The sequence below is a fragment of the Cydia pomonella genome, chromosome 2, assembly GCF_033807575.1.
Source record: "Cydia pomonella isolate Wapato2018A chromosome 2, ilCydPomo1, whole genome shotgun sequence".
Lineage (NCBI taxonomy): Eukaryota > Metazoa > Arthropoda > Insecta > Lepidoptera > Tortricidae > Cydia > Cydia pomonella.
In genome coordinates this window covers 22,026,958-22,053,004 of record NC_084704.1, presented here as the reverse complement: position 1 = coordinate 22,053,004, position 26,047 = coordinate 22,026,958, and the positions used below count along the sequence as shown (strand labels likewise).

The following is a 26,047-nucleotide window of genomic DNA, read 5'->3' as shown; positions in this document are numbered from 1 at the left end:
GGAAGTCGCGGGCAGAGCCTTGTCTCAAACAATTAAACCCCTCACGTCGTTGGTTCAGGCATAAGCGTAATCGTATCTAATAAGAATACTAGCGTGGGGTCAATGATTTATTATACCTAACTCAAGATAGGTACGTTATAGGCGTTCGAAAATTGAAGTGATTACCTTGTGACAAATTGTACAAGTTGCTTTTAATCGCACCTGGGCAGGCGAGAAATGAGCACGTGCTAACGAACCTCCGCTCACCGGAAGAAGAAGAGACAAGCTCATGTTTAACAATGAGTATGACAAAGATGAATGTAATGCGAAAATTAATCAAAGATAACATTTTTCTTCGTAGGTATAGAAATAAATATGGTAGTATTTTTATGCTCCTTATGTATGAGTATAACATATCTATAGTTATATAATATCGTCTATAACTTATACTCTCTTCTACAGTGAGAGAAGGCCTGGAACAGTTTATCTACTACCTACTTACCTACCTAAGTATAAAGCAGTGGGAAATAAGTCAGTTGTGATCAGGATCACATCCATAAAATGTCGAAAACTTACCTATTCGTATAGTGAGTTTGTTTGTTCTATATTATCGTCGCATGTGTAGCAATGTGAGACACTGATACGAGTACAACTCGAATTCAGTTTATTAATTACTATTAAAATTAAGTTTTATTTGAATAAGGCTGTTTGAGGGTCGGCAACGCACATGTAACACCTCTGGAGTTGCAGGCGCCCATAGGCTACGGTGACTGCTTACCATTAGGCGGGCCGTATGCTTGTTTGCCACCGTCGTGGTATAACAAAAAAAAATGTAATTATACGTATTCGATATAATAATTTTTGTCGCCACTAGTTCCAGTCTTTTCTGCTGGAAAAGATAGCACTCATAGTTGTACAGTAAATAAATTGAATTTCTCAAAGGAATGAAATATTTTTCTTAGTGCCAACGAGAAGTCGGGAAATGAAAATGCTGAAATTCGATTTTCCTCGCGCGTCGCGAGTTGATGAGAGAACGTTTGATGGTGAAAAGTTATATCTTGAAGTTATTGATTGCAAATTTAAAGTTACTGTATACGGGAACATACTTAAGCAAAATAGGGAGCGTGCATGAACTGTAGGAGGCAGCACAGGAGCTGTCAGATTTTTGGCGCGAGGCGTAAATGTGATGTTTATTGTTCCGATGTAGCCCACAAGATGCCAGAACCTACTATGCACAAATGTACGTGTAAATGTACATGTTTATAGTTCCGATTCAGGCCACAAGATGGCAGACCCTCCAACGCGTACGGTCCCTATCGTCACAAAGTCCTCGACAGTCATTCTGTTCCATCTGACAAGAGACAAAAGTATTAGAAGTTTTTTAGGAAAGGGTTGTATAGGTAAAAAACTTAAGTAAGTCACCTATTGTATGTAGTTGTGACGTGTTCGAATAAACATTTGTTTTGTTTGTGTGTGTCTTTTAAACATGTATTGTCTATTCGAAGACGTCACAACTACATACAACAGGTGACTTACTTAAGTTTTTTACCTATAACACATTATTACAAACACGCTTATTCAGAATAGAAGATACCGAGCCAGTAGAATGGGCTTACCTTTACCTACAAATAACTTAAGGGTTTGCTAAGAGTGACCCACACATATGACCGTAGCAACCAGTGAATATAAAGTGTTGGTCCACCCATTTTCATGTCGCGTAGGTTATTCAGGTAGTAGAACAAACAATAAAAAAATAAAAGACTGACATAGTGCTGGTAGATCGATCGCAGCGTCTCGTCAACGTCACCATCCCCCATGATGATAATCTCGGGGAAGCCGAGAAGGACAAGTCCAGTAAGTACCTAGACTTTGCTCACGAGATAACCTCAAGGTGGGACGGTGATTTGACGGTCGTTGTCCCGATCCGGCGAACGGGCTAACAGCGAAGAGGCTCGGCCAACACTTTGTGACTCTCGCAAGGTGGCTGGCTCAAGGGTCAGATGCAGAAGGCGGTAGTCTTGCGCGGATAGCCCGTCCTTCTTCTCTGCAGGCGACACCCTAGGTTAGGTTTTTTATAATGTGCTTTTATGTACTTACTTATATTATAAATATATCTAATTGCTCTATTTAAGTATAAAATGGAGGTGCCTCTTTAACTTTGCTAAACCTGTTAACATCAAGATGTCTATCTTTTTGACGACACCAATCGTAGTGAACGAGTCTGTACTACACTCTCTTTAGCTTCCGCTTACCCCTGCCGGTTGCTAACTCAAGTATTGCCAGGGAAATCATTAAACATTACCCATCACCCTGATATTAAACTTAGGTATTTTAAGAATGTTGGCAATTAAAAATCATATTTGATAACACTATTTGGTGCAATTACTAAAAAATCATGACACACTATACTCATATTATAAATAACCTGGACAAAGAAAGAAAATAACTAAAGGAAATAAAATATCTAACCTTTTATTACAAGTTTTGGATGAAATAGCTACTCGGTACCTTAACGTTATGAATGTTATCCATTGCTTCTATTTCAGTCATACAATATATGTAGGCAGTCTTTACTAATGAAATTGCCTCAATAAAATCACTCCGCCCTACAGCTTCGCCTGTCTCCAAATATCGTAAAAGCAACATTTATTCACAATTCTGCTGTAAAAAATAAACCAGAACAAATATACCTACATAACATTGTAGGCGTATGTATGTATGAGTGTCGATAAGAGCCTGGTTAGAACGCCTAACGGGTAGCTACACAATTTTACACAATAGACTTTTTGCCTTTGATTCCATAAATCTAAGTAATGACTTCCTCTGTTTTTAGCGTTCCTTGGTGTTGTTGTAGGTAATAGCCAGTAATAATAATAATGAAAAAGGAAAAGTAGAATATATTTTATATTATTGTTTAATTTATCGTTGTAATAATATTTATCCATTTTGTTATAATTTAAATGTAGCGATCATAATAACCCTTTTCTCATATTACTGCTTTCCCAGTTGCATCCTAGAACAACAAAAAGCTCGCTAATTAATCTCATTACAAAAATGTAGACAGGCACTACTTTTAAGAAAACGGATGTATAGAGTGGGCACTTTAAGTTTACTTATTTATCTATGTCTAATGAAACTCATGGTTAATTAAAGATGTGTAAAATTCCAATTGTGACCGCAAGCGGCACTTATTAAACAAAAAAGAAAACCGTATCGTACTCGAAATACTAAACAAAATTCCTCAAGAATAATTTTACTATATAAAGTTATTTTAAGTCAACGGAAGCAATTAAGTCATTTAAATTAACCAAGTCTATTTCGGAGCGACCATCGCTCATGAGAAACTTCACACTAATCATAATTCTGTGAATGTTATTATACATGTTTACCACTAACTTAGGTAGTCGTTTCCATTTTCTTATATCATAATAAATACCTAATATAATCTGATAATGAGATGTCACCCAAAACGTAATATTAAGTAATACGTTATTTGTTCAATATGATACACAAGCTTTCATCGCCGATTTTAGCTTTATCAGACTACGAAAGTGGTTTAAATTTAACTCGACACTTGAATCAAATAAATATAGGAATATTATAAACACTACATACTTAGAGGGAAACTAACAGGCAAATTCAAACGTACATTACATAGACATCAAAATTATATTTAAATGATATCATTTAGTTTTCGTGCGTCTCTCTCGCGCCAACGCCTTTGCGGACAAGTACGAGCAGAATGCACAATATCTAAAAGCGTAGAAAAATAGATCAAGTACTATTTGGAGCAAAAAGAAGTGAAGGTACTGGTAGCAATCAGAAAACAGTCAAACAAAACAATTTTTTTTAGTAAATGCATTTTGAACTGGGCATAGCTTTAATTGCTCAGTCGTCGAAGCAGCATATTGGTAAAAGCATCCGAGATTTTTTTCATTTCTTGATTGATCTACTCGTCATAAACAGAACAGAACCCATCATCAACGCGCCTATTCGGCTTGCCGACCGAACCGCCTTCTCGAGCCATCGAAGGCGAAAACTGAGAAAAAAGTGACATTCGCGCGAGGATTCTTTGGCCGCGTGCCAGCTCTGTCGCCCGCCGCGTCTGCACTTAGCTATCTAGGGATTTAACTTGGATGTTGGAAGTTGATCTTATTCTCATGAGATAAAATAAATATATTTGATATGGTCATATTGGTCATTGCATTTATTCTTGTATTTTGTTTAGCATATACCGTGTTTTTATTGTATTCCGTTAACTTCGGGGCATGAGCAAGTACGTTTAATGAAACTTAATGGAATAGGTAGGTAATATTCGAAAAAAAAATATTTATTTATTTATTGTTTTTGATTTATTTTAAGTAATTAAGTAAATGTTGCATATAGCGTTGTTGTAACACGGCCATTACATTTAACTCAACCAAACAATTGACAACTGTGACATATCAATGTCATTTCGAGAATGAGATAATACTTACGTGCCAATGTATTAGCTCGTACTAAGCAGTAAGCACTAACTTATATTCTCAACAACAACAGTAAAAAAAGGAAGTGGAGTTGGAAGTGTCTCTCGCGCAAATTATTCAGTTTAGAAAAAAATTATATTAGAAACCTCAATATAATTTTTGAAGACCTATCCATAGATACACCCCCATAGATACACATAGGGTTTGATGGAAAAAAAAAATTGAGTTTCAGTTCTAGTGTATGGGGAACCCCCAAAATTTATTGTTTTGTTTTTCTATTTTTGTGTAAAAATCTTAATGCGGTTTATAGAATACATCTACTTACCAAGTTTGAACAGTATAGCTCTTATAGTTTCGGAAATAAGTGGCTGTGACATAAACGGACAGACAGACGGACATGACGAATCTATAAGGGTTCCGTTTTTTGCCATTTGGCTACGGAACCCTAAAAATGATTATGGAAATAAAAAAGGCTTTACTATTATTATTCTTTAAACACTAATCAAGGCCTTAAGGCAAGTGTACACGCTCGTTGGGGCCTTATACGATAAAAATAAATTATTGATTATCTCCGAAATCCAAAATGGAGCTAATTAGAATACCGGTGTCTTTGAGAAAGTTACTTAATTTAAGCTCAGGAATGCACTCTTGAAATTAACGGAAATACAGAAAAATACGGTTTATATTATACTACTCCCAACTAGTAGTAAGTCTTAGATACTCCAAATTGTCTTTCTCTCTTTCTTTCAAGCTATACCTAATGGTGGTAAATCTATGTCTCCACGCATTTCCTCCAATTATCCCTATACCTAATTGATGTCATCTAAGGATACCTTTTCCTTTGTTCAAGAACCTAACGTTAGAGAAATAAGTAACTTTTAATTTTGAAACAAAGTAAAGGTGCGACCAGACCGCAGCTTAAAAAACGGTCACGATACGGAATCGCAGTGACGCGTCGTATGCGTACCGTTTTTGACGCATGCACCCCACACTTCAAAATTTAAAGTTACTTATTTCTCTAAAGCGTTTTTCAATAAAAAGACACGTCAAGATTTGATTGATTACTTTTTTCAAATGCTAAAAACGAAGTATAAAGCAAAACCATACATCTGTACTTTTCCAGAAACCTATACGCGAAACTTTTGAATTAAAACTTATAAATATATGGATATTTTATTCACAATTCAGAAAGAAGTTTCCTTAATGGAAAATTTCAGATCCTGTAGCAGCACATATTATATTCTAAATTAGGGACTAGTAAGGGAAAAACCTAACTTGAAAAGCGTAACGTCTATGTACCTTTGTTTTGTATTAAGTCTACGAGCCATTACAGTTATGATTTTACACTTCATAATCATCATCTGCGGCTCTCTGGCTGTAATGGCTGTAATGAAGCGCTAATAAAATAATTTTAATCATTTTGCCCATTTGGTTTAATCTTAATAAGGCTTGAGTTTTGGGCACAAAGGTAATAGGTATAACTGGAACAAATAATCGTTATACACACTACATATAAATGCCCTTACCGAGATCGGAACCCTAGGACCTTGAACTTCGTAAATAGAGCCACTACCTACCAGGCTACGCAGCCGTTATATTGAGGCATTATATAAAATTAGGCATCAAATGGTTTGCTAGCATCCGTAGTTTCCCAAATAAATACGCCGTATCATTGAAGTGAATAAAAGTGATCATAGTAATAAGGTTCTAAAATAAAAATTTATTGATATTTCTCGATTAATAATACTTCAAATTAAGTTATATTGAAACAATACTTTCTTTGATAAACGTACGTAAAGTATCAGAATATCACTTTTTTTTTTAAGTTTTTTTATTAAAAAATGTAATAAAAATATGGTGAACCCCAATTCCGGAACCAGTTACAGAATTCCGGAATTGGGACCCATTATCGAAAATCAGTTCCGGAATTGGAAACCCCTAGTATTTACCATGATAACGCTGCACGCACATTCACCTCAGTAGGTACCGTATTTTCGGTATAAATAGTGGTCTGTGGCTAATACTATTATACTATAAAAGATACCCCACAGCCGTGATTACTAAAAAAATGCAACCTATGGGGTCAATATCATCTTCCTCGCGTTGTCCCGGCTTTTTGCCACGGCTTATATTAGGAGCCTGGGGTTCCAGGCAAAATCATACATGAGAATGAGCTTTTTAATGCATTTGTAGATCAACATTTTAAGTTTAACCGCCATCCTTTTGAGGGTTCCGTAGTCAACTAGGAACCCTTATAGTTTCGCTATGTCCGTTAGTCTGTCCGTCCGCGGTTTTGCTCCGTGATTGTTAGTGCTAGAAAGCTGCAATTTAGCATGGATACATAAATCATGCATGGCGATAGAACGGTAAAATAAAAACCAAGAAAAAAAAAGTTATCGCTATAACCCAATGACGTGGGATATCGTTGGATATTTTTTGATAAAGTGAATATTTTCTGCAATAATCGCTCCGATATAAAATAAATAATAATAATTTTAAACGACCCTGGACAACCTACTAGCAAAATATAATAGTACTTTGGTATTGGTCTTATTATTTACTTATATTAGGTATTGAACTGTTGGCATAAAAACATAGCTCGCCATTGCGTGTTAGAAAATTAAATAAAAAACCACCAATAAAAAGCCGGTGTCAAAAATTACCGCTACAAGGGGTCAAGGTCGTTGTATGCAGTGTTTCGTCCCCAGGCAAGTGTCAGGGCATGGAAACTTCGGATCATGTTTCTTAAGTTTATCTTTATACATTTACCTATCATATGCAAAGTTGGTAATATGTAGGGTTTAAGAGGTTTTTATTATTTTTAGCGTAATTTGAGCGTAATTCAAACAGTAACACATGGGCTGAGGCATGCGCAATGGCTGCGAGGCGAGTCAATATCCCCTCTCTGGGGCGCCGCCGCCATGTCGCTCCTTTCGGGGCGCGAGCGTAAAAGGGCATAAAGACGAATATGGTTAATAAAAAAAGGCAAAAAGCTTTCGGGATGAAAAAGCATTTAATTCTTACACCAGATGTGGGTGTTGCACCGTCGCCATATACGTACCTGTTAAAAAAAACTTAAATGGTGATTTTGCCAAGAACAAAATGTTACCTACTTACTAATGCTAATCCAATCAATCAAACACATGGTGGTTTAAATAAAGCAATCATAGGTATATTGACCGTTAAACTCTGATACAATTTGATCGACCCGACCTCCTTTGTCTTGCCGGCTTATCGTATCCAGATGACAGAAATTAAGTACATACTTACTAAAACTTCATACTTTATCATGTCGATGACTGGTCCTTGCTAAAGTGTACTCAGTAAGTAGGTACATATACATATAAAAACTATTTAAATGTTACAGGATGTCTTATACAATATCCCATTAAAGCTTCCCCATCCTTTATTGGGGTGTTTATTATATAGTACATTTACATTATCACATTCAATATAGGTACTCCATGATGACAGCATAGAAGCAGGTAAATTAGGTAACAAAACCACTTAATAAGGCATGTGCACTTCTAAAACTACAGATTTAAAAATTACAATTTAACTATAGGTACATATTAAACTAGTTGTTAAAAACTTATTGAACGAGTTATATTCTGTTCTTAATAAATTTGTTAGGACGGGTTATTATTTTATATAAATAATGATAGCAAAAAAGGCCTTCATTTAAGTTACGCCTTTATTCGATGAAGTGTCATTAGTTGCCAGTCCGGCCGCTAGAGTGGATCTGCCAGCTGGCTGGTTTGACAGTCGCCACTCGGCGCGCGTCGACCGGTCCGCAAGCCGGCAGCGCGTACTGTGCACACGTGCATGTAAATGCTTTTCAATGAACCTATCAACTTTTAAAACTTAAAAAGTTCACGGCTTGAAGCATCTGGACAGTGTGCTTATTTAAAAGATTTCTTTATTTTGGAACGTTTTAAGTTTGTGTTCAGTTTAGTTTTGTGGTGTGTGAATTTGCTTGTGAGTGCGCGGTAGAATTTGTTTTGATATTTTTGGTTTTGTCTTTAGGTTTTGGAACGCACCGAAGTCCAGGGCGATAGTGAAGGTAATAAATCCTTAATTATCTTATAATTATTTATTACTTGTCGTGGCTGTGCCTGTATTGGCCAAATATATACATATATAGATATGTTATGTGCCCTTAGCGCCTAAACCGAAGCAACCTAAATATTTGCTGGCATTACTCATTCGCTTATTTGATCTCGAAAAATACCTACACTTGGTTAATCTTAATGAAGTCAGTGATGCTGGTGTGAATGAAGAGCGTTGTCCGAAAAAAAAAATGACATTTTGCTTGCGTTGTATAATAATTTCGATATCCTAAAATATTTTTTTTTGCCTCACCTCAGCTGGTAGGTAAATTCCAATGTGAATTGCAAGTGTTACTTAGGTATTTCAAAAATGACGTCTCAGTTGCATCAATGCAAATACTTTTTCAACCCTGAAAATAACTACCTACGATTGAAATCAGCTAGTCATTTTACCGGTTGTCTTGCCCCTATTTCTACCATACAAGTGAACAACAACATCGGACGTTGACGGACATATTAGCGGAAGAAATAACGTCCCGAATCCGGCAGTACCTACCCTACCCTGCCCAAGGTCCAGCACCTGAGACTAGTTTCTGGTGTGTGGGACTGCCTATTTGAAATTGGAGATATTCGTTTGAAGCCAGATTATTTTATACCGGGATTAAAATAAATTATAACAGAGTTCGAAAAGGAGGAAGTTCCTAATTCGTTGACATCTTTTCTTTAGTTTTTTTATGTTCAATGCTCCTCTGCTCCTCAATTTCTCGATGACGGCTGTCCGTCCGTCGTGGTACCGTGAGGAAGCTTACATACATTGGCGCAGAAATTCAAAGGTGTGAAGCCCAACATGTTTCGGCGGCGGCTGTGTCGGCGTGGGTCCTATACCCTAATTCCTCTCGTGCAGGAGTGAAGGTGATATAGGTATATCCCTGTGCTCAGCATAGGGGTATGTATAAGATGTTTCCTTTTTAGGGTTCCGTAGCCAAATGGCAAAAAACGGAACCCTTATAGATTCGTCATGTCCGTCTGTCTGTCCGATTATGTCACCGCCACTTTTTTCCGAAACTATAAGGGATATACTGTTCAAACTTGGTAAGTAGATGTATTCTATGAACCGCATTAGGATTTTTACACAAAAATAGAAAAAAAAGCAATAAATTTTGGGGGTTCCCCATACTTAGAACTGAAACTCAAAAAATCTTGTTTCATCAAACCCATACGTGTGGGGTATCTATGGATAGGTCTTTAAAAATGATATTGAGGTTTCGAATATATTTTTTTTCTAAACTGAATAGTTTGCGCGAGAGACGCTTCCAAAGTGGTAAAATGTGTCCCCCCCCCCCCCGTAACTTCTAAAATAACAGAATGAAAAATCTAATAAAAATATATGATATACATTGCCATGCAAACTTCCACCGAAAATTGGTTGGAACGAGATCGAGTAAGTAGTTTTTTTTTTAATACGTCATAAAATTAAAAAAAAATGATATTTAGGTTTCTAATATCATTTTTTTCTAAACTGAATAGTTTGCGCGAGAGACACTTCCAAAGTGAAAAAAATTGTGTCCCCCCCCCCCCCTGTAACTTCTAAAATAACAGAATGAAAAATCTAAAAAAAATATATGATATACATTAGCATGCAAACTTCCACCGAAAATTAGTTTGAACGAGATCTTGTAAGTAGTTTTTTTAATAAGTCATAAAATAAAAAAATTTTTTTCATCAAACCCATACGTGTGGGGTATCTACGGATAGGTCTTCAAAAATGATATTGAGGTTTCTAATATGATTTTTTTCTAAACTGAATAGTTTGCGCGAGAGACACTTCCAAAGTGGTAAAATGTGTGTCCAAAGTGGTAAAATGTTGAACGAGATCTAGTAAGTAGATTTTTTTTAATACGTACGTCCATAGATTTATAACTAACCTAGATGCCTAGTCTGTACATCCCTAGTGAAGCCATTTCGAGTACGACATTATGTCGCCCTCGTGTCATCGTATCCGAACGGCCCTCGCAGTACTCAAGGTCGAGTTGGTTTGTGTACACCTCCCGGTTATAAATTAAAAAATACAAGAAAGATGGTTGTTTGTGCGGTGAATTGGTGTCACAACACATCAGTGAATAAAAACAAACCGCCTGATATAACATTTCATGCGTAAGTATCCAGTTTAATGTGATATTTTTACGTAATTGTAAATACAAAAATCCAAATTTTCGTCAGCCGCCATTACTTATAAATGTTGCCAGGTGATATGAATCTTTTTTCCTCCAAATGAGGCATGACGATTACATTGATAAAATTAATATGCTTACTTTAAGTTCCTTGTATGACTATAGAAAATATTCTTTTTTAGTTTTTCATTCTTTTATTTCAAATTATGTTTTGTCTTTTATAAAATTACAGTTTAAATTCATATTTTTATTTTGTGTGATATTCGTTTTAGATTTCCGACTGATCCGCTTCTGTCTGCGAGATGGACGGAAAAAATTAGATTAAATAGGAACGATGCAATATGGAAACCGACTAAACATAGTCGAATATGCTCTCGCCATTTTGATGAGCAAGTAAAGTAAATTTTATTTGTGGAACACAGGTGTTACAGTTAAAGTCTGTAAAAACGAAACGCAACTGTCACTGTCGCACTTATATGGAAACTGATAGAGAGACACAAGGCGTTTCGTTGTTCGAAGCAATAGCGATTGCCACCTTGGCTAGGCCTGCAGGTACAATTACTAGTACTGACGATAAATAGTTATTTGTTTTACAAGTGGAAAAGTTGTTGTTTAACCGCTCGTGCTAATATTGCTACTCGAGCTAAATAAAGATCCTAAATGTCGAAAAATGGAATCTTGAGCGTTGCAAGGGTTTCAAGTTACGAGAGTTAAACAAATTTTGCCCCAAGTGAAACACAAAACTTTTCACCACACTAACCCGAAGAAAATATTAGTCAAATAAAATCAAACCAAATCAAATCCAAATGATCGTCATTAAATATTTATCATTTAAAATCATTATTCCAAAGTCAATTCTACCAGCTATTATCTGTGCACATTTGTAAAATAAAAAAATAAACGTTTTTTTATTTAAACATTATTTCACAAAGTACAGAAATGCAAAGTCCTTAAAAGAAACCTTGAAAGCTTTTGCTACAAATTTAATATCTACATACACACTCCCAAATGATTGATAGCCAAGTATAAGGATGTGGTTAAAATCCATCTACTTTAAGGGGAATAAATGAACTCTGGCAACCCGTTTTTGTATATATGTGTGTGTCGCTGAGCGTAAGACACGAGCGTCGCACGCACACATCGATCGAGTTTCGGCTTCACTTTTGGCAGATTAGCCTTATGAGGACTAACTGTCTATGTGTGATAGGTCAGTGCGTACGTCTTAAATGGTACGGAACCCTTCATGCGCGAGTCCGACTCGCACTTGGCCGCTTTTTTTAAGTTGGTCCCATTGATATTATGTTAAGATCTGATGGGAAATCTTAGGGTACCCACTTCAAAGAGAATTTAGGCTAAGTACCTATCCGATTCGTTTTACCAATTGCAAGGGGTATAGATATTTTATGCTCCGCCACTGGTCCCTTTATTAAAAGGTATATAATTCATATGCTCAGTAAGATAACTAGTTACTTACAGTTTATCTTCCTTAGGGACACTTACACCATCCCACTAACCCGGTTAAACCGTTAACCCAGTGTCAAATTGTACTGGTAACCAATAACCATAGTAACTACAGGTTTAACCGCTTTAAGGTCTTAGCACATTGTTACAACTCAACAGCCACTCGACTCAAAATTAAATATTGAAATTAAAGCCTTATCTTGTATGTCCTATAGTACAATGTTTAAAATTTAGGTAACTGTCGGTGGTCTACGCGTCGTCCACTCGTCGTCCACTAAGGTGAACCAAAAGTGAGTTGAGTTGGTGTGGAATTGGTATAGTGTGCGAAGACCTTAACCCCGGGTTAGTGGGATGGTTCAAGTGGCGCTTATTGATAAAATTTTACAAGCTTGAATTAGTTAATTTATATTCTCAAAATTACAGATTAAGAGAAACGATTAATTGCTAATTGAGGCTTTGTAGCGCGGCTATAAATATCGCTATTAACGCCATATGTATATTGCGGTATATTAATTAGATAAAAGTACAGTCGTAGGAATATACCGCTTTCACCATCTTACTGCGAGATATATACTTATACATATTTCTTTACTTACGATGTTTTAAGTACCTAATTATTAATGAAATTATTGAACTATATAACACTTGGTTTCAGTAGGAATGTCAAATCACCAAAAAAAGCAATCGCCAACACCTGGGAAGAAATCCCGTTCTCTTTTATTATTAGTAGCTTTACATAAGAAAAAAACTCGCAATTCTCGCAAAGTACCTCCCTACGCTAAAGTAGTTGGGACTTAGGTGAACATTCAAGCCGCACTGAGAAGATAAGTAGGTAGCAAAGTGGACTCAGCCGAGTTCGCTAAGTACTAGAAGAATCTAAGTAGGTAGCTTGTAGTTAATGACCAATTAGCAAGAAAACAGCAGCAAAAAAGCTCAGACTAGCTCGCTAACTGTAACTGAGATCAGAAAAACTTGTATCCCCAGAGAAATTATTTATATAATTTTACATCCAGAAGTGTAATTGCTAACTATATCATGGACTATTTTTGAGGGAATCATCAGATAGACATAAAATTAGACAGATACTATGTAGCCACACAAAACATATTCCTAGCAATAAAAAATATGTGCAAAACGGGTTGCAAAGGTATCTTCACCCAAAGATAGCAGGTAGAAAATCTTGTCTTAAGTCAACATACGAGCGACGCCAACCCGCGCAATGCGGATAAAGTGGGGACAAAAACCTTAAAACTCGCTTTATCACCCTCAGGCCAAAATACATATTGAGCCGAAATGAACAGGACACAGTTAATTTTCATTAATTATTCTTACATGTTGCCTATGAAATATGTCAGTTAACCATTTCATTCCATAGTAAAAATGCCAAAGATTTTTTACGACTCAATGGCTAACTTTTTTTAATAACGTATTTATAATCGGGTACAAGCTAAGTAATTTTAGTAACTAACTAGTGGGACGCCGCTATACGTAAGACACGATGCAGATAATATACCCCCATGTCACTTCTACGTATTGCTGCGTCCCTGTCGTCAGTTACTAAATTCAGGAAGGAGTAACAAGCTCTAAGTAACTTGCACCTACATTTCAGTGGCATGAGTGTTTCCATATTCATAAGATTTGTGGTACTCTTAAATTCTGTCTCTTTCCAATTCGGTGCAGAATGAAATGCAGAAGCTTGTCAACCTATATCAGATGTTACTACATAATTTAATATAGGTACATATAAGGTCAGACTGGGAAATTGGGTACGTGACACATGTTGAATATTATATTCATATTCTTTACTTGTCTTGACCATACATTGTCATAGATACGTAATTTACAAATTAAATTGAAAGTAAAATAACTGCACCCCGTTCCAATACGTTTGGCTAAAGTATATTCAATAATTAAGGTAGTCAAAAAGAATACTAGCCTTCTATTTAACATTCATTAGCCTTTCAGGAATTCCTTAACGGAATAAAACGCCTTTTGTCTCACGAAACGCTTGAGTTTTTAATAATATTTTTTAAGAAAAAAAAAACGACTTCAATGAGGAAGACCGGTGAAAGAACGATTATTGTTGATTTTGGATTTCATGCAATGAAATTAAAAAGACAGCGTCCTACGCCTAATTATGTAGAAAAGGAGGTAACATGATTTTTTTGTCATTGCACCCACCTTGACACATTTCAGATTTGCCCTATGGTTGGCTGGTAAGATACCCACAATAGGGTATTCGATATGGCTTGCAATCCGAGATTCCTGAATTTCGAAATTCCGGAATCTTGGACCAATTTTTCGATATTACAATTCCGGAATGGCGACCACAGATTATCGAAAATTCCGGAATTGGATTATGTACTTTAATTAGATTTTATTACGTTTACTACTGAAAATCATTAAGAAACTACACTATTGTGGTGTTATTAGCCATCAAAAGTCTCAAGTTTAGCAGCATTAACCATCGTATTTTTTTACTTTTGATACTTACATGCTAGACTTAGTTTTTTTTTGCATTAGAAAGAATGTGAGTGATATTTGATATGTCTTTTTATTGAATAACGCGTTTGAAAAATACGATCAATTACATTGTTTCATAAATAAAAGTTACTTTTTTCTCAAAAGCGTTTTTCAATAAAAAGACACGTCAAGATTTGATTGTTTACCTTTTTTCAAATGCTAAAAACGAAGTATAAAGCAAAACCATACATCCGTACTTTTCCAGAAACCTATCTACGCGAAACTTTTGAATTAAAATTTATAAATATATGGATATTTTATTCAGAAAGAAGTTTCCTTAATGAAAAATTTCGGATCCTGTAGCAGCACATATTATATTCTAAACTAATTACTAACTAGTAAGGGAAAAATCTAACTTGAAAAGCGTAACGTCTACAGGGTGACTTCGAATTGGTAATACAAAACACTTGATTGTGGCTCAGTTAATACCAAACATTATAATACATTCACTCCGTTGTTAAAATCAGCTGCATTTAATTCTCGCTAATTTTCTAACAAAACTAATAATTAAAGTCCCAAAGTGTGGTTACTCTACATTAAATATCTAACTGTCATACCTACTTGTCACTCGATGTTATCGTCAATGTACGTTATCATTGATATCACTACAAGTGACACTCGTGTAACTAAATTGTTTTGATGAGGTTTTAAGTACCCTGATAAATTTATGGTAATAATAAGCCGAATTATTTTTTTAAAATCATTTATTATTGTACCTAATCTACCGATTAATACAAACTCGAAATTTTCTCTTTTTTACCGCAATAATTATAAATAACAATGAAACACCTTAAAACGCATAAATCACGTTTATTAACACCATGACCATTTAAAAGTTTAAGTGTGAACCTACCTAAGCGTATTTTAAGATGTGTTCAAAATGACCACCGCCTTCCCTGACACATAAGTCGGCCCGCCGTCTATGGTTGATTTTGAGTCTCTCTAAAATAAATTCATTGGCTTTTACAGAATTAAATGTCTCAATTATCTTTTGGCGAAGTTCATCGGTAGTATTTGATTCCCGTGCGTACACTCTCCTTTTAATTTCGCCCCACAAAAAGAAGTCGAGTGGCGTCAGATCGGGACTTCGAGGCGGCCATGCGACTGGGCCGTTGCGCCCAAACGTTTACAGAAAAACGAGTTTGGTAAGAGTCTCGCCGAGTTACATGAGGATTTGCATCACGATCAGCCCACCAGTGTTCATTGTGCACGTTAAAGAGGCCGACTCTTGTAAAAGTTGCCTCGTCGGTCCATAGGATATTTAAGTGTAAGTTTTGCTGCAGCCAACGCCCAAAAATAACTCTTCTAGGGTAATCAGCCAATACAATATCCTGTACCCTTTGAAATTTAAAGGGATGTTTTGCTTCAGCTTTCATTAGCCGCCAAATAAACAATTGGCTCGTGCCGAATCTCGCAGCAGCATCCCTTGTGCTGGCTTCTGGGTTGCGGTTAAAAAACTCGAGCACTCTTCTCCGAAAAGCTTGTGAATACCGCGGCCGCCGGCCTTGTGCTTGAGCATGTACTGGAACCGTAAACTGACCATGGTCTCGTAAATTTTGGATGGTACTGTTTATTAATACACGTGTAGGTGTTGGGCAATCAGGGTATCGTTCGTGAAATAATGCCTGAGTTCACACAGTACTCCGTGAAGTAAAATAAATTTCAAGAATATCCATTTTTTGAACATTAGTATACGGATAACGTCGAGGCATTTTAATTTAATTGTGAAATTAAAATCTCACGGAAAATATTATTTTCTTTGACAAGTGACAATTACTAATCAAAACACGTTTTCTTTATAAATACCGTGACAGGTGATTGATAACCAAAGAGGAAAGTGTTCATTTGAAATTCACTAAACTTCTTTGTTAATTATTATGGTAGGATAACCATGTGAAGTCTAAACAAAAGGGATAAATTAAAAATTAAGAAAAAAATACTTTTGCTTAATTTAATAGCATGAGACTTAATTAAGGGGATTAGTTAAGGGAAAATGTGTGTAAAACATTAATTTTGTATTACCAATTTGAAGTCGCCCTGTATGTACCTATGTTTTGTATTAAGTCTATGAGCCATTACAATTATGATTTTACACTTCATAAAGAGGCTCATCTGGCTGTAATGAAGCGCTAATAAAATAATTTTAATCGTTTAGCCCATTTGGTTTAATCTTAATAAGGCTTGAGTTTTTGGCACAAAGGTAATAGGTATAACTGGAACAAATAATCGTTATAAACACATGCCCTTACCGAGATCGGAACCCTAGGACCTTGAACTTCGTAAACAGAGCCACTACCTACTACGCTACGCAGCCGTTATATTGAGACATTTTATAAAATTAGGCATCAAATGGTTTGCTAGCATCCGTAGTTTCCCAAATAAATACGCCGTATCATTGAAGTGAAGAAAAGTGATCATAGTAATAAGGTGCTAAAATAAAAGGTGCAAAGACGGTACTACTCAATTTATCTAGAGCCAAGTTCAACCAAAGCAACTGGCTAGCCAGCGCCGAGTGTAATATTACACGAACCACTTGGTGCCACTTTTGACCCTTCTATAACTCAAAACCTCTTTAACGTAAACACATAAAACTACGTGTGGTTAATTATATCTATAAGGACATCTAGAAGCCCAAATTTCATGAAGCTAGCTCAAACGGTTATAAAGATATGAAGGTCAAAAAGTCGTAAATTTTAGCACTGACTGACATATAGTACCTAAATCTAACCTACTTCCAGATGACCTAGAAGGATCAAATTTGGAATCCAGCTCGGTAATTGTGTGTAAGCGTAGGAAAAAATCTAAAAATAAAAATAGTTAAAAAATAGGGAAGTTCCCCATACAATTTTTTTTTTAATTGTAGCGTTGGAACCGTTACAAGCAGATATTTTAAACTATCCCAATATATGTATTATTAGCGGAAACGCAAGAAAAAACATTAAATCTCAATACATGCCTAGTTTGCTTTACAAAAATAATGATATCCCACCAAAAACATAAATGTAAAAAATGAGAGCCAAGGCCAGGCTTCGCCGCAAAAAGAATGGAGATCTAATTGAGTGCCAAGTTCTATGCAAAATATGTATTTATAGGAAAAAAATAACATTATGAACAATTATTAAACTGTATTTCTTTGCTTTATTGGATACATATAACAATTGCTGTTATTAAAAAAATGTGAAATCTTAAAGTAGGTTAGATTTGACTCGGCCAGATTTTATTAGAATCTATATATATATATATATATATATATATATATATATTATGTTGAATAACTTTATAAAATGACTGATGTAATGAAAACTGGCCAAGTCAAATGTACTTAAAGATCACACATTTTTACCATCCAACTGATCTGATGATGAAGATGAAGAAGATGGCCATAGGAACTATGTGATAAAACAACGCAACCTAATTTTGTTTAGGGTTTTTAGGATTAGCTCGAGGAGTATTAGTCGCCTGTCTAAAAAAAAGTACAGTCAGCGATAAAAGCTTATAACAAAAATGATTTTTTTGCCAAAAACTTATTATTTCATTGGATTATGTTATGGTAAAAACATCTCTAGCAGTACGAGATGAGATCTACTGAAACTAAGAGTATTTTCTCTCAATTGTAAACAAGTCGTTAATATTACAGAACTGCAGAAGTGACCGCAATAAATGTTCAGAATATCAGCTAGATAGGTAGCAGTAAACACGCTCCGTAGACCAGTAAAATAGGTTAATGGTTGAATAAAGTTTTCAAGTACGCATAGAATTGGTTCAAGAGGGCTGACGTTCATAAATATTGCGTCTTTCACTAAATTTAGTAATATCTTATAAGTACCTTTTTAATGAGCAATTCTTGTAGGTATATTTATATATTTCAGTGATCTCAGAAACGGCTCTAACCATTTCGATGAAATTTGCTATATAGGGGTTTTCAGGGGCGATCTAGCTAGGTCTTACCTCTGGGAAACGGCGCATTTTTGTGTTTTTATATGTTTTCCGAGCAAAGCTCGGTCTCCCAGATATTCCTTATTGTTATATCAACTTCGAGTTGAATACAAAGGTTGATAGTATCTTTTCTGTCGCCTAGAGACCCCGGGACGAATATGGACTTTGCCGAATACGAATATTCGGTTCAGCTCACTCCGCGCGGTGTGCACTCCGCACGTGTTTTCGACCCCACCGCGCCGAAAGCTTGGTTTTTCTTCACCATAAATCATAATGTACTTACCTCTTATAAATTATATGAATATGGGCCCGATTCGATGAATGAGATACGATAACGATAAGTTCAGGCCGCGTAGCCAACGTGCATATCGTTCACGCTCCGTGGCGAACGAAACGCAACTGTCACAGTCGCACTAATATGGAAGAGTGATAGAGAGAGATAGTTACGATACGTGAACGATTGTAACGTTGGCTACGCGGCCTGGTTTAGATAAGTTCTCATTTAGATATCGTTTGTATGTCGTATAATTGACAGAAGCAGCTCGATTAGGGCAACCAATGTCACTTAGACGTTAGAAATATCGTAGATAGATTTTATCTGGATCACAGCGGAATCTAAATAAACGTCAATTTTTACATGTCGTTTAGTAATCGATCTTTTAAAGATCTTGGAAAGATCTTAAACGTGTCTATATATTATTGTATTTTCTTTTAACTAAAAGTGTCTCAAATGGAATAGTTGATTGCATTTTTGATTCAATTAAACTATGTACAATTATTTTGGAATCACTGTTAGATTGTGGTGAAGAAACACCAAACTTTACCTTTATTTTTTTTTAACCAAATTCTTGATTTTAAACCTCTTAAATATAAGTAATATAAACATTTTTGCTATTGTCAGTAATAGAAACTGTTAAAAGATCTGATTAATAAGGTGAGGTAGGCGCACTTAGACGGCATGGCGGACGTCCCCTCACCTCACCTTATAACATTTATAATTATGCATTTTTTACTATTTTATTTCTTACAATTTACTTTAACAAAATTTACAACTGCTTTAATGATATAGCATAATATCGTATTGCCATAAAATCCGATCCAGTTACTTAAAAAACAAATTGTTTATTCGGTAAATATTCGGCAATCCGAACCAAACTATTCAACTGAATACGCCGAAATAAAAAATATGCCGAATACCGAATACTTATATAGTCCTCCACATCTATTTCGATGACGGCGACCTCAGAACAGAAATCAAAGGGTTTTCCTCTTATGAGCTCTTATGTGGCAGGCCAGGCCAAACTTGCTCTTACACACCCTTTCACATTCACAGCAGTAGAGTTGACCGGCCGAATATTCGGCACATTATTTCTTCTTCTACGAGCTAATTTTGTAGTTCATCAGGTGACAACCAAAACTCACTAATGGCAAAGAAAAAACATAAAAATCAACTTTATATTGACATCAGTATGAGTCAGAGCCATCTTTGAACTTGTGGTAGTAATTATTGAGTTTTGGTACATATTATGGAAGGTAAAGGAAAGGAACAGAAACTCCTTAAGCGGAATTGTTGCAAAACTGTCCAGCTGTCAGCTATAAATAATAGTTCCAAATATCTCCAAAGTAGCGCTAGAGTAGCTAAGAACCTAGGCGTTATTGAAGGAGTGAAGTGCCCTTTCTATGATTAGATTTAGAATTTTCTCAATTATTCTAGGTATTGTAGCGCCACCTATTTATGGTTTTTCGTCGGATACTTTTTGGTATATGGAGGTTTTGTTCCTTGCTTTCTACCTTCCATAGGTATATATTATAACCATTTGCCAAAATACTTTGTAGGTAGGTGGGTAACTAAAAAATGAAACAAATCTGCTTGACTCCGATGTAAAATATACATATGCCTCCAATATAATTTTGAAATCTTGGCCTGTGACTAAATAGAATTAATTACATTCAAAACATTTACCATGATGTAATTACATTGTCAGAGAGTTATGTATCTATTTACTTAATGTTTTATTATCGGCTTTGGCTCGTGGTCGAGCTGAGATGTGATTTATTGTCCTGAAGGGAACATTCATTTTATTTCGTAGCTTTAATCTGTTCTGTAAACTGTCGACCTTATATTATAAACTTGTTTTCATATTATAAAATTTGGCAAAATAGAAAACTTAATGTTACAAAATAATACGAATAAAAATGTAATAATAAATGTAAATGTAGTGTAATGTTATGAATTTATTTATGTTACATATAAAGTACCTACCTGCATACATTTGCGAAGAAATTCAAAGGTGTATGTGAAGTCCCCAATCCGTCCAGTCCAGTCCAGTAAGCCCTCTCGCGCATGAGAGGAGGCCTGTGCCCAGCAGTGGGACGTATATAGGCTGAATTATTATTATTATTATTACATATAGAGTTACTGAATATAGAAAGATACCTCCACTATTAAATACTTACTTTAGATGCACCTGAAATAACGATGACATATTCGTAAACACGTACCTACTTAATGAAATGGGTTCATTCTCCTATTCATGTTTTTATTCAAGTTCAAAAGAATGATTCGCATGCTGTTTAAACTCAATTTGCATATCTAGTTATTATGTGCAAATGACCTACACTAGAATACCCTTTTGATAATTCGATATTTTAAAGTGCTAGTGCTCCTAATCTAGTCCTAATATTTGTAGCCCACCCCCACTTGAAATATCTGTTGTGTGTATAGACATGTATCCACAACAATAAATTCTCACTTTTACAATAGCAGTATTGAAAACGGGAGCAAGTTTTAACCGCTTTAGTCTGGTTGCTGTTACTTTGAGTAGCCATTTGCGAGGCTGAGCACGTTACGTCCTGACTTTAGTAATGTTATTAAAAGTTACACTATATCATTGTAAAGGATCCCGAAAACCATATATTACGTCGTCTTGACAATCGAGCCAGAACTATGTATAAGGTAAGTTGGGGTAAGACGAACATAGTTTATTTTGCTTCCGGCAAGACAAACAGTATGAAGATTCCATACAAGTTTTTGTCTTTCTCCGGTGATAGTCTTACCCCACCTTCCTCGTATTTTTCCTGCGAAAATGTTGGTGCAGTATGACGGTATTTCACTGATAAAAGGTAATCAAATTGATTGACTTTATTCCATGCATAGTGTTGTGATCAAATAGAATCTGTTTGTTTCGATTAAATTCCGTTTCGTAATTTCATTCTCGTTAAAATGCCTTTCTTGATTGCTAATCCTACTTTTCTTTGAAATGCCGTGATGGTGTTCTTTTATAAAGCGAACGTTCCATTTATATGGCCGACGTTCGTTTTCCAGGAAAATATGCATATTCATGAAATCGGAAGCAACCATTTCGTGGGAAATTCTGCACAAAGTTGCTAGCGTTTACTGTTCTTTTAGGCATTAACGTAAACGCTGGAATAACCGATATTAAACAAACTGAACAGGATAAATCCTATCGCGTTACTAAAGTTAACGCCAGTATTATGGCCATTATGCGTAACTAGTGAGCACAGAAATGTACCTGTAAATGAATAATCACTACTCTATATATTAGGTATTTCAACTTCCATGAACCTTTCTGATAGCATTGGAGTTGAAAAGAATTAGGCTACAGATGTATCATTATAAACTTGTTTCTGTCCCAGATAATCAGTAAGTAAAAAGTTGAATATGGAAATTACGTGCCTTCGTAAAAGTGAAGTGGAACATTTACATAAGTCTAATGAAAACTGATTATCTCTAAACAAATTATCTATAAACCTATTATTAAAGTCGTCCAAACTTCTGTCGCCCCTTCAAACTGAAATTAGAATGTCCGCTTCCTTTTTGCGAGTTCCTTCACGTTTTTTCATCAGAATGCTAATTCGGTTCACGAATACTTTGAGAAATGGCTAAGTTAAGGATACTCAGTGGGACACTTTATCTAGTTCTTAGGTTAGGAGGCGTTGTAACGGCGAAGTACAAATGCCACTCACATCCTAGACAGCAACAAAACGACGACGACGGTATTCCATCGCATTTATTTCCATACAGTTTATTATTACCCGGCCAAGTTTAGACTGCGCCCGTGCTTCTCACCGCAGCACAATCTCAGACTGATTTAATGAAGTCTTCCGTTCTGAGGTCAATGATTCAATGATTCGCTTCGATCCCTAGTAGCTCTTATAATACAATATATTCTTCAATATTTTATTTTGCGCAATAAATTAGTGAATGGTTTCAGTATATATAATTATCGTTATTTATAACTAATCAGCTTCTGCCCGCGACTTCATCTGCGTGGAATGATGATAATGATTGATAAAAACTACCCTTGGTCAATATCCGTAACTAATTTCATCTAAATCAGTTCAGAAGTTTAAGCGTAACAGACAGACAAACAGAGCTACTTTTCCGTTTGTAATAGCCTGTTTGTCACTTGTATGTATTTCTCTGAATAAAAAAAATGGAATCTAATATAATATTGGAGCACTGTTGAGAGTTGTCGCTGGGATATGTACTCGTATACTACGTTGAGCGGTTTTTATTATACTCACTAAGCTTATTAGTAAACTTTATACAGCTAGAAGAATGCCTTATTTCGATTTCACCCTCCCTATACTTGAGCAATGTCTCGCTCTCGCTACACGCCAATGCCGATCGAATGAATCGAGGTCGTCCCATCATTTCATTCCTCTTCCAACACATTTAGTAGTAGCACAGACAAAGGAGTGCTAAGAGGCGTAAAGTAGTGCCAAGTATTGTAGTCACCAATTTGCCATTTCATAGATGGCGCTGTACTGCACTATACGTTTTGTGGTATTCGGATTGGCAAACGTTAGCGGTCCTCAACTTATTTGCCATAATATAGATCGTGTCATTCACGAAGACGCGTGCCTTGACTTGGTTTTTACATTTTACTACGTCGGTGGCAAACAAGCATACGGCCCGCCTGCGCCTGGTTACCACCAGCAGTCTCCGTAGTCTATGGACGCCTGCAACTCCAGAGGAGTTACATGCACGTTGCCGACTCTAACCCCGACTTGAATTGTCATGTTATTAAATGTTAGATTTGTCAAATCTGCGCATCATCGTGGATGACACGAACTACTGATAATGGCGAGGATTGTACAGCGCCGTCGACCGCCGCGCCGACGACCGGCGCCGTGTCAAATAAGTCGGTACAGTCAGCATCAATATTGGCGGATGGAACTAATACAGAGTGCGACTCCGTATATCAAGCGTGACTTGACATATGAAGTCGCGCGAGTCGCGGCAAGATGTGCCAGTGCTGCACGTCCAAGCACACTATGCAAAAAAGTGAAAATAATAATGATCGTCTAAACTAAATCTGGTGCAATCTCTTGAGTTGTCTGTCTCGCATACTAGGCGACAATATCTAATTACAAGTTTATCTGATCATAATATTCATAATAAATAACAATGATGCGCAATTTTGCAAACATATGGAGCATTAGTAAAAATCTTAAACGAGAACGATCCATATGGCTGAGACTTATCCAACTCATATCATTGACAGTTATCCCTTCTCCCGCAGCTTTGAATATTATACAATACTTGCTATTAAAAAAATGGCTAAAATAAAAATACCTATGGGTGGTAAAAGTACCTAAAAATAAATATTACGTGGGTATTACTTACAATATTAGACTTTGTCAAACTGTGCGCTGTACACTTGAGCAGCTCCTGGCACAATATACGTGTGGTAATGTTTGAGCTCTAGACATACTTCTACTCGTGTAGTTATTCTATATAACTTCGTTGAACTACAACATATTCCAAGAAGTTGAAACAATATTTCAACCAACGTTTTAAAATTTTCACCCTCTTAAATAAAATACTTGATTTCGGTTCGCAAAATCGAAAAATATGTCGTGCTGGGAAGTATCAGGCACGTTTGCTAAGGGTGCCAACCCCGTCCTGGCACAGAAACCGAGCGAATACATCCAAAGAATACCTAATAAGTATATGGTTAAAAATAAAAATTACTCATGCTGCGTTGTCATAAGCTGTAGTAGCTACGTAAATAATTCTTACTAGCCAAAGTTTTACAGCGAAAGGTCACGGATCACGCTATCCCTCCCTTATGCATGGTGTTAATAACGCTACTAGGACTGTTTGGAGTTGTGAACCGAGCGCATCCAATTAATTGAGAGAAATACTGATGTTCATACTTACTTGATCCGGACGCCTTACATCTATTAATCGGCGAACATACTAGCAGGTTAACAAACACGTTGCAGGTACAATTGCAATTGATACAGGTATCCAGGCGGCCAATGTTTTAACAAATATCAATGCCTCTATTAAAGTACATACTTAGATATTTTTGAGCACTTTGGCTGCTCCAATATATCTTCATCGTCATCACCTTGCACTAATTTCCCCCTAAAACCCAACTGAAATTACTTATAATATTAATGAATACAGCTTACATTGATTTATAACCTTTTTTGCTAACGTAACTTTTAGCCAAAATAACAATTTTATAAACACCTAGGTATATTGTATTTCTTTAGATACTTAAATTTTAAACATTTAAGTATTAATTAATCAACCAAATACTAAACTGCTTGGATATCCCTTATCGTTCTGGCTTTAACTACCTTAAAATGGCTAAACTTTCCGTCTCGTTCTAGGTTCTTTACTAGGGTCGGGTAATAGCAAATACGAGTAATACAAAACTAAATTACTATTGATTAATCGAATCATCCTGATATATTCCTATTAGCAAAATAGCACGATTATAGTATCTTCATTGTTATATTACGTAGATTAAGTAGGTAAAATCATCCTTTGTAATTTAGTCACATCGAGTTAAATTGTTTGACTTGAATATTCTTGCCTGAAAAAATACCGTGCTGTGATTTGTTTACATGAAATAAAGAAATACACTTGAATTATTGCACTTAATGCCCCCAAAGAACTGAACTCGTCCCCCAATTTATATGAGTCGCCGAAGAGTTCCACTAGGTATCCATTTTCTGTGCCCCATCATTATATTAGTTCGATGGTATCCGATTATTTAATTTATCTGTATTATTTATATGTACTTACAAATATTTAAATCGATAGGTATTATCGTAGTATTTAGTAGTAGTTATTAAAACACTATATTGCACAAAACAAGTACATAACAAAGAGAGAATACAATAAATGTGTACAAAAGCGAATTTATCCCCTTAAGGGATTTCTTCCAGCTAACCTTTAGTGCTTTAGGTATACTATTTCTTAGTTAGTTAATGTGACATTAATATTACGGTTTTAGCTCTGAACATCATATTGCAAATTGCAAACTATTTATGCGATATGAATTTATATATTTGATTCAAATTAATACTCAGTGCGGGAATACCGACATGACTTTTTGTTTTGAATGCTCGCATGTAGGAATCCCACATATTTAATTAAAAACTGAAATCTACCGGGTAGGGAAGTATTCGGTAAATT

The 26,047-nt window shown here is 35.8% G+C and overlaps 1 protein-coding gene and 2 long non-coding RNA genes across 7 annotated transcripts in view; 2 read left to right on the top strand and 1 right to left on the bottom strand.

The window, feature by feature from the left end:
• Positions 1 to 26,047, top strand: part of LOC133534624 (uncharacterized) — a 139,635-nt gene that overhangs the window by 7,028 nt on the left and 106,560 nt on the right. The window lies entirely within an intron of this gene.
• Positions 9,828 to 11,298, top strand: LOC133534641 (uncharacterized). The gene is made up of 2 exons (XR_009802065.1): positions 9,828 to 10,648; positions 10,938 to 11,298. It is a non-coding gene; the product is annotated as an uncharacterized LOC133534641 (long non-coding RNA).
• Positions 11,475 to 14,603, bottom strand: LOC133534644 (uncharacterized). Its single transcript, XR_009802068.1, has 2 exons — positions 12,458 to 14,603; positions 11,475 to 12,250 (listed from the first exon to the last, which is right to left on the bottom strand). It is a non-coding gene; the product is annotated as an uncharacterized LOC133534644 (long non-coding RNA).